The sequence below is a fragment of the Idiotropiscis lumnitzeri genome, chromosome 14 (genome assembly GCF_059441095.1).
Source record: "Idiotropiscis lumnitzeri isolate Australia: NSW breed Sydney's pygmy pipehorse chromosome 14, RoL_Ilum_1.0, whole genome shotgun sequence".
Taxonomy (NCBI): Eukaryota; Metazoa; Chordata; class Actinopteri; order Syngnathiformes; family Syngnathidae; genus Idiotropiscis; species Idiotropiscis lumnitzeri.
Window position 1 is genome coordinate 3,165,772 of NC_142404.1, and position 10,582 is coordinate 3,176,353.

The following is a 10,582-nucleotide window of genomic DNA, read 5'->3' on the forward strand; positions in this document are numbered from 1 at the left end:
TTGAGGAGAAGCAGTACAGATGATGGATGGATGGATGGGTGAATTCCGCCTTTGATCTGTACAGGTCATAGGTGTTTGCCGTGATTCAGAAGTTTTCGGGGGTGATGGATTAGTGAAGGCCTACATCCGAAAGGCCGGGCCTGGCACTGGAAGAAACCTCCCCATAATGTCAGGTTTGTGCCAACAGTTGTAATCAAGTGATCGGGCAGCGCAATTGAGAAAGCTGACAAGAAAGAGCAAAAATCGAATTAGTAAGAAAGGAAAAGAACTGGCAACAAAAGTGACCACATATTTTCATTGCAATTTATGTTTTACTTTTAAGAAATCATTTTCTATTTTTTTTTAAGTTGATTTTATCTCTCAAAGTCTTACTTTTTGTTAGCAATTTAAGTTTTGTTTGCTTAGTTTTGAGCACAAATCTTATTCCATACATGCAAAAACATTCAGGATGAGCGTACAATAACAACGGATGTCGGCAAACGAATCTGCAAAATATAAAGACAAAGTTGACATGCCAACACGGTAGGCGGAAGGAAGTGCAACATGCTGCAACAGCTGCAACAGCTGCATGTGACGATGGTGAGCTTGGGGCGCGGGAATGTTGCGCCCCTCCTCGGTCCTATCTAGTTCTTTGAAGAGGAGTTACTGAACATGTCAACTTTGTGTGTCCCAGATGCAAAATGTGTCACAACCTCGAGATGTACAGAGATGAACAACAACACCGACTTTACTCATATTTGACCATGTACTATTTATCCGGCCAACTTTAAGGAGCTTGTAAAGTGGAAAAAAACAGTTTTACAAATTTGACACACCACAGAGAAGCGTGTTGTTAATGAGGTTGCCAAATTTGTGGGAAAAAAAATCCCCAAGTTCAGTATATGAAAACGTGCTTCGAAATGGTGAAAATATGAGACTTTCCGTCACCTTTCAGATGCGGTGGACATGTCTGCTCACTAGGCTGGAAACACGTCCATCCCGATTCTTACCTGTGACTCACATAGTACGTTGTCGCTCTTGTATTTGCTCAAATGTCTGTTGTTGCATACAGTATAATATGAGTCACAATTTAAATACCAAAATTGGTTAACGGTCAAGTGTCTTTATGTGGACACTGTCACAGATGTTACACTAAGCGAGGAACCACCGCTGCCTCTGGTTTGCAGCATTTGGAAGCCTGTACGTCAGTAGCTCGCTGATGGAATAAACAGTTCATGTTCCCTGTTGTGTGGTTCCATGTGAGGCACACTGCCCAACCATTATCTGTACTGCTTCTCCTCACTAGGGTGCTGGAGCATACCCCAGCAGTCTTCAGGCAGTAGGCGGGGGACACCTTGAACTGGTTGCCAGCCAATCGCAGGGAACACATGGACGTACAACCATCCGCACCTGACACGTATGTTTTTGGAATGTGGGAGGAAACCGGAGTAACCGGAAGAAACCCATGCAGGCACAGGGAGAACATGAAAACTCTGCACAGGAAAGCCGGAGCCGGGATCGAACCCACGACCTGCGCATTGTGAGGGTATCGCGCTTACCAGTCGTCGTGCCACTGGTGAGGCACACTAAGCGAGGCAATTGGATGGCCACGCCCCAATTCAATTTGATACCATCTTGCTCCATGCACCGCACGAGGGACCACACAACATACACACTAACTCCTAAATAACAGAAAATATAACATAAAACTTCAGTTTTTTTATTTTTTTTTGCAAAGCTTCTGATCATACAGCATTTTGTTGTGGGAAATGGGCCAAGGTATTAAAGGGACATTTCTCTTTTATGATGAAATTTATGACAAATTGACACGCCCCCTTTTGGAGCTGTGCTTGTTCTTTCAGTCTCAGCAGGGTGGCAAGCGTTGTAATATTGGTTGGTTTGTCCTGTTGTCTGAAACGGTGACCATTAGCTACCAAAATTCAAATGCACATGACTAGTCTTATCTACTTCAATCTTTGAAAATATATAAGCATTCTGCACAATATTTTGGATCAAACGTGAGTTCATATGTGCAAAAAACACCTCCACACCGAGTCACTGATGTTGTAGTGGTACATCCGCCTGATTTGTGTGCCTAATTTGTGTGCGGGCAACATTGGATCGGTTCCCACTCGGTGACGGTCTGTGTCTGCCTTGTGACTGGCTGGCGACCTGTCGGGTGTGGTGCGCCTTTCGCCAGTAGTCAGCTGGGATAGGCTCCAGCACCCTCCTGCAACCCAGGAGACATGACACTTCCACACACAAAAAAGGGTTCCAGGTTCAGTACAAGAGCATAAATGCACACGGTGGCGACTAGTTGTAGTTTTGGGACATTTAAAGCTTTTCAGGAGGTAGCTGGCGTTGATGTTCCCGCCCCACAGCTAACACCGCTGCAGTAGTATTAAAAGTACCAGCCCTGCTCAAGACAGAAATTAGCTTTCGGCTGAGGTTACAGACGAGGTTCGCATCAGCTTCTTAAGTTCTTATACCATCTCGACATGGGTCTTTGTACTGTCTTGAACGTTCGCATCAGTCAAAACATTATTAACAAGATTCTAAAAGCACGTTTTTAGGCACACCCAAATATTCCGCACAAATCTAAAAATGTAATAAATTACACTCAGGCTTCAAACATATTAATGTACATCGAAACAAATCACGAAAATGACTGAACAGGGTATTTAAATTTCGACATAAATACAGTGGTGATTATTGCTGCGCATGAATTTTCAAAAAATACTTTTTAACAATCCAAAAAAATATAGCACATTATTTGTTGATTCAGACGCAATCATGAACAGTTTTTGGAGTTAAATGTTAAACTTGATCAACCTTGACTGCTCAAATTTGGTTATAAAAAACAAAAAAAAACAACAACTCCTGTTCATGCGGCTAAAACATTGAGAACTCATTGCAATCGAAAAAAATCCCAGTTTAAAGCATTTGATGATGCAGGATGCTCTCTTTATGACATCTGTTTCAGTAAACTAAGCACCTTGTTTATTCTGCTCATTTACATTGCACTCTCACCAGTACATCAACTTGCTGACACTTGTTTTTCGTTTCCTGGGTTTCAGAAGTCCTGAAACTGTTGAAGGGCCTCCATGGTGCATAACAAACACACACACAAAGAGTATCGATCACAATGAGCTGATGCAGCTTGTCTACCAGGTGTGTGACTTCATGCTGCATGCTAGGGGTCATCATAGCTTAGCATGTTACAGGAATGATGATGTTGCCAAATGCTGGTAAAGTGTGAGCAGCAGGGTGCTGTGCAGCAGGGGATTGGCACTAAAAGTTTTACAGCTGCTGAGTTCTCACTATGGCCATCAGGTAAACAACACGTACACACACACACACACACACACCCACACGCAAGCCCACGCACACACACACTCACAAATAATAATCAGGTCATGTGCCTTGGTAATCATGGAGGTTGTTAGTCAAAGTAGATTCTTAACTGTTTACTATATTAAAACAATTGGACAGTGATTTTAAATTAGGTGGGAAAATCAGTGCTGTTCTATCCAGCTACTTTTGTATTAGGCACCTGGCTAAAGTGAAGCCCTTTCTTTCCCAGCAGCACTTAGAAACAGGAATCCATGCCTTCATTACATCTAGGATAGATTACTGTAATGTACTTTGCTTTGGAGTCAGCCAGTCCTCCCTCAAGCGCCTCCAACTAGTGCAAAATGCTGCTGCTCGTCCTTTAACTGGAGCTCGGACGACGAATCACATAATCCCAATCTTGGCCTCTCTTCACTGGCTTCCAGTGCACTTTAGAGTTTGCTTTAAGATATTTCTGTTCATCTTCAAAGCTTTAAATGGCCTCGCCCAGGCGTAATTCTCTGAGCTCCTCCACCCCTACGGACCCTGCTCTCAGGTGTGTGGACCAAATGCTGCTGGAGGTGCAGAGGGCTAAGCGCAGCCTCAGAGGGGATCGTGCCTTTTCTGTTGCCGGTCCACTGTGGAATGACCTCCCATGAAATGTTAGGAAAGCCCCCTCTCTGTCCACTATTAAAACTCGTTTGAAGACACATTTTTATTCTTTAGCTTTCGACTCAACATGAGACTGTCGCTGTTCTGCTATTCTTCTTGTATCTATTGTATCTGTGTTTTAGTTTGTGTTCTAATTCCCTGCTAATTTACATGTATTTAATTAATTAATTTCTTTATTCATTACACCATATGGAAAGCGCTTTGTTGTGCTTCAGCTGCTGCAGCTGTTGTGAAATGTGCTATATAAATAATGTTGTATATTGTATATTGTACATGTCGGTGGCATAATTGTGTGGCGAAACTGTCATGACCCGTGTCGGTCATGTCAGGTGTTTTTGTCACGTTCCTTTTCCCATGCCATGTGTGTTTGTTTTGTCAGCTGAGTGGGGCGTTTCCCCTCAGCACTCGTTCCTCACCAGCCACGCACCTGTTCCCCGTTACCGTCACACACCTGATCCCCATCTGCTCACTTAATGACTGGACTATTTGAACACCTCATCCCGACAGCTCGGCGTCGGAACATTACTCCCTTTACGGGCTGTCACGGCCACTCTAATTCTCGCTCTCATTCTTGCCCTTGCCCTCGCCCTCGCTCATGCCCATGCCCATGCCCATGCTCATTCCTAGTGATGGTTGGATGAGGCATCCTGTATCGTTTCGACACAGTGACACAATGTATTGACACTGTGTTGCTGAATACTGACACCTGGTGGACTTGCAGGAAACATTTGACAGGGTCATCTGACACTGATCTGTCAAACTAATTTTATCCAATTCCATTGATTAGCGACGTGATGTGTTTTTATATATCCTATTTCGTATTACTTTCCATCGCACTAATTATTCTCTTATCTAATTTATATATTTAACTGAATTATTGTTGTATTGCACAGAGGCGAGCTCTCTAATCTCGTTGCACACTTGAGTACAATGACAAAGGGATTTCTGATTCTGATTAGGCATTTGCTTTCACATTATTTTTACATACACGCAATTTCATAAAAAAATCTTTGATATTCGAGACGCAGTTAATAAATTAAGAGAACATCTGTCTGAATGCCCAAGTAAAAGTGTTGTGAATGACAATGGACTCATTGTAATTAAAGATTTTTATTCAAAAGAAATTAGTTTCTCCAGCGTTTTGTTATTCAGTCTATTTCTTTTTTGAGGCAATTTCCCCCGCCTTTGAGAAGATCCTCTCACAAGGCACTGAAGAGGCCGGTGTGCACAACGCCTGTGTGGCTAATATAAATAGGTGAGGGAACGTTGCCTCCATGGACTTCCAGTATAAGAGCGGGTCTTCCGTACGTGCAACGTGTCCTGCTGACGTATAGCGCTGCACCTCTGAGTGCGCATCAACAGTGACGTCTTCCATTTTGCGGATATTTAACGCAAAGTTAAATAACTCTATGCTTGTTTTGAGCGTCCATCCTTTTGACAGATGCGCTTCCTTATGAACACAGTTTGGCGCGCGACCGCTGTGTTGACACGATTCTGGTAGTGGTCACGTGACTTTCTCAAAGCAGTATGCGCACCGACACGGGGTTTACCCTGGAAGCTCGGCGCGCGCATCGACGCCTCGGTGTCGTTGGACCCATCACTACTCATGCCCACGATCCCCAGTGTTTGTCACGGTCCTCGTTACTTGTCATTTTTGTTCTGTTTAGTCACGTTTAGTTTGTCTTTGTCATTTCGCACCCTGCCACGTTTGTTTGTCCACGCCACGTTGTTTGTCCTCGTTTGATTAATTTAATAAATTCCCTTTCACTTACCCTTTTCCCTGCTTCCTCGCATTCTGGGTCCACCTCCTCCTCGCCCACCGGCGATCGATCCTGACAGAATCCAGCCATGAAACTTGGGAATCTTTGTGGATCAGAAAATCTTAAAAATGTTTTATGGTCAGGATTGCTTTTCAATGCAAATTTTGACTCACAAATTTGGAAGGATAACCGCGTATTTCGAGCACTGTTTATGTCTGAAGTATATATTTGTATTTGGAGCATATTTGGACAAATGATTCACTCTAGCCCAGATTTGACTTGATTTTCGGTTTTCAGTTCCCAATTTCAATTCCTTTAGATTTTTTAAAATTAATTAATTGTTAATTTTATCAAAATGAATGACTCATTTTATAATCATATAAGATATGTTTTAGTTTAACATCATTTTGTTCTTGTTACAAACAGTAGCTTTACAAAACAAGTTAAAAAAACAAATACATTTGACTGTCTTATCAGTGTTTTGTTGGCACCAGAATTGAACATGAAAATAAATAAATGTACAATAGATTTGACTGTTAAACAAATCGTTTTGTGATAAAAAATTTTACTTTCCACATCTGCATTTCTGTTGTATCAAACTGGGATTGTGAATCAACCCTTTGATATTTTACACCGATGCTTATTTTAAGCAGTTTAAATCGATTTGTTTGGCTCTCTACATGCATACATTTTACATTCAAGTGTATTTCTGGAAAAGATTTTTTCACTATTTTAACATATTGACGTTGACCCACCAGTGAGAAAATGTGTTTGGAGGGTTTTTTTTCCCCCCCGCCGTTTGGGGCTTGTGGATTCCCGCAACGGCTGTTAAGACGCCAAAACACCGGGGTTTCTCATTTGGACTGACTACCACCATATGCGTTCCCTTCACTTTTGTGGCCATATAGCTACAATGTTGACGTGAACGTTTGTTAGCCCGAGTAACATAAGTGTGAATAAGCTAGCAAATTAAGAACATGTGATTAGAGAGCAATGTCCCGTTTTACATTCATGCATGTGTCCGCTTACCGTTCCACATTTTTAGACACTTTAACCACCTGCTGCACCAGTAATAAACATGTGGTTAACGTCTTGCGGATTTCGGCTCATCGTAGCCAACTTTTTTAGCTCCATCAGCATATTATTTCTGAAACAACAAAACTGTCTTTTTGTCAATCCAAATAAAATTAAATGAAAATTTATTTTATTTTTTGCTGAAAAATATTGACGTGATAAATACAATGCCGTTTGAGTTGCTTGGCGACAAAAGATGGGTGTTAACAGACTAGCTATGTTACATTTCAACACTGCCTGTAAAAAGGTATGTAAAAATACATATACAAGTATAAATAAAACTTAACAAAGATGTTATGCGAACATTCAACACAACCACTTGTGTGTGACAACAGGATGAGCTTCCGTTCTACAGTACAGCACAGACAAGAAAAATGATTTTGTTGTCTGAAGGAGTGCTTGAAAATGTGAGGTAACATTTGCCTTTCATGTCACTATTGAGTACTTAAACATGTGACACAGCTGATATATCCTCGCTCAAATGCTGACACTGAAGTCAATAAATTGCAATTTGACTGTTGGCAGATCAATCGATAATAGGCTGTTTTGCGCTAAGGACGGTGGAATTGTTACACAGCTTGAAATGATGGGCCAACTCATCTGCCGTGCAACGTATTTATTTTTCTCCAATCAGCAGCACTTCTCCCTGTCAGGGCACAATAGTAACATTCAGAAATGTTCTTGAAGCGCAGCTTCTCTTGCGTCATCACAAACTGACTGTTCTTCTGCTACGGTCACACCAAAACCATTTCTATTACAATTTCTGACAATTCTATGACAATGGTTTTATATCTTGGACCACATAACTTGCTGTATTATGTTAGCGAGGAAAACACATAATTCAATGAAATATAATTAAATTAAAGGGTTTTAGCTGTTGCTCTTACAATACTTTTTCACATACTGAACTGGTTTAATCTACTTTACTACAGTTGTCTTAAACATTGAGAACTTCAGGATGAACATTGTATATCTTTGTGATGAAACCTAAGAATTAATAGATTTCTAAAACATTAAATGTGGGCAATGGTTTCCAGCACTGGCTAATGGGTTAGTGCTAATAGAAGCCCACAACATGCACTTTGGAGCTTAGCTTGGCAAAACACTAAGATTAATACTGGCACCTCATGACACAACCTATCCTGTTTCACATTAACTTTGGCCACAACTTCAACTTCTAAACACCTCGCAACGTCAGTTACCAAATTACACATATCATGCTGTATTGTTTCGTCTCCCGCGATGGCGTCGCACAACGTATCCGCCATTGCAAACGTACGTCGTCACGAATCATATTCAAAAACTAATTTATATCCACACATCTTCTATCTAACTAGACATCTACAACACCTGCAATGTTTGTGACCATTGTCTACTCTTGCTTATCACTTTTAGCTTATTTACAATAGATTTTACCTGTCAGGGCACAATAGTAACATTCAGAAATGTTCTTGAAGCGCAGCTTCTCTTGCGTCATCACAAACTGACTGTTCTTCTGCTACGGTAGTCAGCGGCGGCTCTGATAAGCAAGGTCCTAGGCACCCTCTGATGGCGAAGCTAATATTGCACCCTGATAGACATACAGACATTAACCCCTCATGTTCTCATTAGAAACTCACATTAAGAGCAACGACAATAAAATTGTGGGGGGGCAACTATTTCTATGTATCCATTTATCGCATAGCGCCACAGAATAACTACACACATCTCGTCCGACAACGTGGAAGATGTAAGAACTCAAGGGAACATTATGCATATGTAAGAAACATTCATACAATATAGTGGAAAACACTTTTTCAGAGCACATAACATGGACAATAATATTTGTGAGGAATAAGAAAAAAACAGTATTAAAGCAAACCACACTTGACCATGACTTTGCGGAAGCACTGTAGACTTTGTGTAGTTGGCCAAAAATTGGCACTAGTAGTGTAAAAAACATTAGTAGTCGTCAGTGGTGGACGGTCAAGGCCTTCAAGGCGTTCTCTGCTGGTCTAACATGATCATATTCTTCACATTGATGGCATATTATATCCTTGTGCTGAATTTTTTACGTGAGAGTTTTTAACCAGAATTATTAATCAGAATTCAGCTAGCTCATGTTGCCAGGCAGATTTCATAATACCTGGAGCATGCACTATTCCTCCAAGGCCTTCAGATACAATTGTGAGGGTGTCAGTTCTGTGTGAGTGAACGACTTTGACAGTTGATAGACAGTTGCGATAGCCAATCAGATCACAAGTTGATAACAGTAAGGCCTTCTCGCTGGCCTTACTTTGAAGGTGATGTACACGTCATGTGATTGGATACTCACTGTTGAAGGGGAAGCGCTATGCAGAATCAACACACCCAAATGTTGTAACTGGCGACCATTTGAAAATCTAAAATATATTTTTGCTTTTTTAAACCACACTGGCCGAAGGAGGGAAAAATATGGCTTTCATTGCAGATACACTTCTGAGGTCATTTTCAAGACAGGCCTTTCAAGAGAAGCTAGGTCGTCCAACACTCACTCAGTAGTGCGTACGTGTCTTTCTGTATATTATTTCTCCAGCTGTGGTGTCATAAAGGGTGCTAATAAGAGAGGGATTTATTCAAGTCGACCGAAGTAGGACTTCACTGAAGGCCTACGTGTGAAATGCATGGCCCGCCACTGGTAGAAGTGAGTCAAGCCATTAGTGAGTTGAATTTTCTTACTAGTAAGAACAGTGTGCCAGTATTTCGTGGAGTTTAAGATGACAATCAAGGATTCCGAATAAAGGCTTTAGAAGGCAGTGCATAGTGGCAACTACTGTATTTCATCATGAAAAAATGGGCAAAGTGGAGCAGCTCGTGTAAACTGTCCAGCTCTCAGAAACCACACAAGCTGCGCAAATAGAAGTAATTTCACCTCCCACGCCTGCACCCCTTCCAGCAAGAGGCGGGCCCAGAGCCCAAGAGGACGTGAGGCAGGTGACATGTGGCCGAAACAGAGACAACATGCCCCATTCCACGCATCAGCGACTTTGTTCTCACAAACATGTCCTCTCTCAAGGGTTGCCCATATGGCGACTCTCCGACGGTCTCATGCCCATTAACACTGAGCTGCAAGGTTACCGTGCTACCTTCTCATAAGCGCCACATATTTATTTGCTCGGTGGAATTGTCTATGCAGTGTTGCCAGTGGCAAATTTGTGTTTGTTGATGTTTTGGTGTTGTGCAGCACATGCACACATAGAATTGCTGCCAGATTCAATTAAAAGGCATTGCCGTGGTACTTTGACTTTTGAGTGCCCCAACTTAACGGGAGTTACCAGACGTTGCTTGGTCGACTTTTTAAATTTGTGCAGCTTCCACACTGTTCAATATCCAACATACAGACTTGTTCGCCAGTAGTTTCACTGTCTTCAATAAAATGTGACAGAACAGGGCGTACAAAGACTTTTGTGGCTTTCATACTTTATAACGGCCAAATCCTGAAAACGTCACACACACACAAAAAATTCCAGATGTATAATTTTTTAAAAATGCATGAATCCAAGCACATTGCTGTAATAGGGAGTCTACCTAAAAATGTATCTAAGTCCAGGTGATTTTACTTTGTCAACCAGTTAAGGGAATTAAATTGAGGAAATTCAGCACACATTTTTTTTTCGCATGAATGCACAATTGCTGAAGCACCAGATTTCTCCTCATCAACACCCCCATAAGAATTATCGACATGATCAGATAATCAGATTAGCAAGCCATGAGTCACAAATGAAAAAGAGAAAAACTGCAGAAATGCT